We start from the raw sequence: 3,326 nt of genomic DNA, 5'->3' as shown, positions 1-3,326 counted from the left end.
GCGTTTACTGCGATACCTTCTGCCGACCCCTTTTGTCATTCTTCTTCTGGAGAGCTGTCCAGATCCTGTCCCCTAAGAACCAGCATCCTCCCGCCCACTGCTGTGTTACCTGCGAATATGAATCTCTCTACAAAGTCATTAAAAGACCTGTATTGTCCCCCAACTAGTGCATTTTAAAAGGGAAAAAAAAAGCCATTTCTCATTTTAGATCTGGGAAATGCATTTCTACATCCAGCCGCAAGAGGGTACCCGGCACCTCTTCTCCTCCGTAATTGATGGAGGCAGCAGCGAAAGATAATTAGTTTTATGTATATAATATTTGATCATGAAAATATTCTTTGCCTTCTCCTAGTATAGGGAACCTGTAATGTATGTTAAAATAGTTAATTTTTTATTATCTCTACGAATTGTTTTACCCGTCCTACCCCCCAAATTATTGTAGCATCAACCGAAAATGTGGGCAATGTAAGCAATGTTAAATCTAATTTTTCTGTGCAAAACCTAATTAGCCATTTTAAAAAAGGTTAACGCCAGCGCCTCAGACGGTTTTTGTTTAATAATCCTATTACTGATGGCTCATCATGTATAAAATGGTGCAGTTGGATGCAAAATTTCCACTTGTTTATAAGTATCGGGGAGAAATGTATAAAATAATCTACAGCGCAGGAGGCAGGTCAGTGCGGCAGGGATTGCACTCGCCTTGAACGTAAGTAGGCACCTTTCCCTCTGCTCTTATTGCCATTGTATATGCAGAATAGAAATGTTATGTCTGGATACCGATTTGTTTCCAAATATCCGCAGATTTTTTTCCTCCAGCATTTGTATTCTAGTGGCTCTTTGCTGGATTTTTTTTCGCTCTACAGTGCAAGGTTTTCCCTTGGAGACTAGATCCCTCGGAGAACCCCCGTGAGCCCTGGCTCTTTGGGGAAGCGGTGTCTGCCCTGAAGAGCCCCCCTCCCCCAGGAAAAAGCGATACTTTTAGTCCTGCCAAAAAAGAAGTAGAGCAAGGAGACTGAGATTAAGCTACCTGCTGGGGGGTCGCCTGGGCAAGCTCCCCGGGCACCCAGAAAGGCGATGCCAACCAGGCTGAAGGGGAGAGAATCGCTGGAAATGACCCACCCTGCCTTTTTTTTTCTTCCCTGTGTGCTATTTCTCTTGACACTGAATTGTCCCGAGTGCGATTCAGACGAGGGGACAGTTTGTAGGGACCGCAAGGAGCATTCAGCTGCAGTGCAGCCCTCTCTTAATGGCGATCAACAGGCTTTGTGCATGTGCTGGGCAGAGCATCTCCGGTGGGAAAGGCGCCTTTCCCCCCACTCCGCCGAAGTGAACTCGCGGACTCAGCAGGCATCCGAGCCCGAGCAGAGCACACTGCCCCTTGTTTGGGGGAGGGGGGCAGTGAAGCCAGGTCCCAAACACCTGTGAGTTTTAAAGCGCTTTTAGCCCCTTGGGTCGTGCGGTTCCATCGCCTTGAAAAAGAAGTGGGGCATCCCCGTGGCTAGTCGTGCTCTGGATGAGAGCCCGAGCGGGGGCGATCTTCCCAGGCTCGCTGCCCCCGGCGGCTGACGGGGAAGGGTTTGGGGGTTTTTTTATTATTATTATTTCATGACCAAAATCCCGCTGAGAATAACTTGCCCCAGCCCCTGCGGCAGCGCTCAGCCCGGGGGATGCGCGGGGACCCTTCTCTTCTGCGCCAGCAAGAGGGCAGTGAACGCGCATCTCCAGCAGCCGGGCCGGCGCGGGGAGGCTGCAGGCAGCCAGCGGCGCCCCAGCCCCAGCGCCAGCCCCGAGCCCCTCGCGGAGGGATGGCAGCTGACAATCTTTGTTTGAAACCCCCGCTGGTGCTGTTGCTCCATATCCTCCCACATGAGACAAAATCTCTGCATTTTCACCCAAACGAGAGCAATTACTAAGGAAACGGGCCTCTCTCACGTTGCCTTTTCCTTCTGGTCCATTTGAAAACGGATCCATCAGCGGGTACCAGGCGGTTAAGGGGGGATTTCTTAAAGGGCATGTGGGACGGAAACAAAAGGCTGCCATTCACGGGAGAAGTCAAAGGCACTAAATGGGGACATCAAAAGGCTCCCAAATAGGAATTCGGATCCAATCGAAAAATAAAAGAACCTGGTTTCTTTTCTTATCTGAAACACGCGGATGAAAAGCCCTAAAGCAAACAGCCAAAGAAAGCGATTTTTCTTTAAAACGGCCAGAAAAGGGGAGAAAAGAAAAAAAAATAAAGAAACAATCTTATGAATGCGTTTCCGCGGACTTTAAATGAGATGAATGACAACATAATATCAACAGCTTCTGCACGACAAACCCCATTAGACTAATGCCTTTCATTGCATCAGATTTGCGCCTGAAACAATTCCCGGGATAGATCATTGATTATTACTAAAACTAGAATCATCCGGAACGATCCTCTGGCTGGTGAATAGGCAGGGAGCCGCGTGGCTGATCGATGCACGGGGTACAGAGGGGCCGCACATTTCAGGACTGGAGCCCTCAAATATAATCAATAGCAAGGCACTGCGAGGCGGCACAGAGGATGGGGAGTCATGTATTTTCTCCTAAACGTGTGGGTGTCTCTCCGTGTGTGGGGGTGTGGACACACACGTGTGACTCGGTGCATTTCGATGCTTCTATTTATTTATTTTTTTAAGAAATGAGTCTTGAAATTAAAAAAGAAAGGAAGGGGAAGAAGAGAAGCCCCCGCTGCACCTGCCGGCGTGCCTTACTCGCTCGCAGGCGGTGCAGTGGGAATGTGTAGGTTGAGATCTCAGGGCAGAGCTGGGTGGAAAGGCTGTTTCAAAGGGCGTTAACGCTAGGGCGAGCCCCTTTTGCGGGAGGACAGGGCGGATGTTGCTGGGCATGATGGATGCCCCCCTCGCCCGGGCCCTGCGGCGGCTCTGCGCGCACGTCCGAGGCCACTGGCCGCGGGATTCAGCCTTACGCCGCAATGCGGAGAAAACCGGGCCCCGTCCTGCTTTGCGGAGCAGCAAAAAAGCCACCAGAGTCCAGATCAGAGCCCAGCCGAGAGGGTCACTCGCCGCCCAGAGCCTGCTCCGGGCGCGCGGGATCGGGATCGGGCCCGGCGGAGCAGGCTCCTCTGCCAGCGGCCCCAGCGAGCCGGGAGATCGTTGCCGCGGGAGACCCCCCCGCTCCGCCCGCGCGCCCGGATAAAGCCCTTCTTGACAAGGGAGGGAAGGGCCAGGCGCCGGGGCAGGGGCTCGCTTTGGTCTCAGTGTGTGTTCTGTAAAGTTGTGACAGATTATTAGTAAAGGGAGGGGTTTCACAGTTTGATGAAGATATAACACACTCTGGAC

General features: G+C 51.8%; 1 long non-coding RNA gene across 1 annotated transcript in view; it reads left to right on the top strand.

Moving 5' to 3' along the window:
* Positions 1-382: 382 nt before the first annotated feature.
* The window catches only part of LOC109304096, a 16,981-nt gene continuing 14,037 nt past the window's right edge, over positions 383-3,326 (top strand). The window contains exon 1 of the long non-coding RNA XR_002099291.1: positions 383-706. This is a non-coding gene — a long non-coding RNA (uncharacterized LOC109304096). The remainder of the gene's footprint in view (positions 707-3,326) is intronic.

The sequence above is a fragment of the Gavialis gangeticus genome, unplaced genomic scaffold (genome assembly GCF_001723915.1).
Source record: "Gavialis gangeticus isolate Ggan-Ray unplaced genomic scaffold, GavGan_comp1, whole genome shotgun sequence".
Lineage (NCBI taxonomy): Eukaryota > Metazoa > Chordata > Crocodylia > Gavialidae > Gavialis > Gavialis gangeticus.
This window is presented reverse-complemented; position numbering and strand designations above follow the sequence as displayed.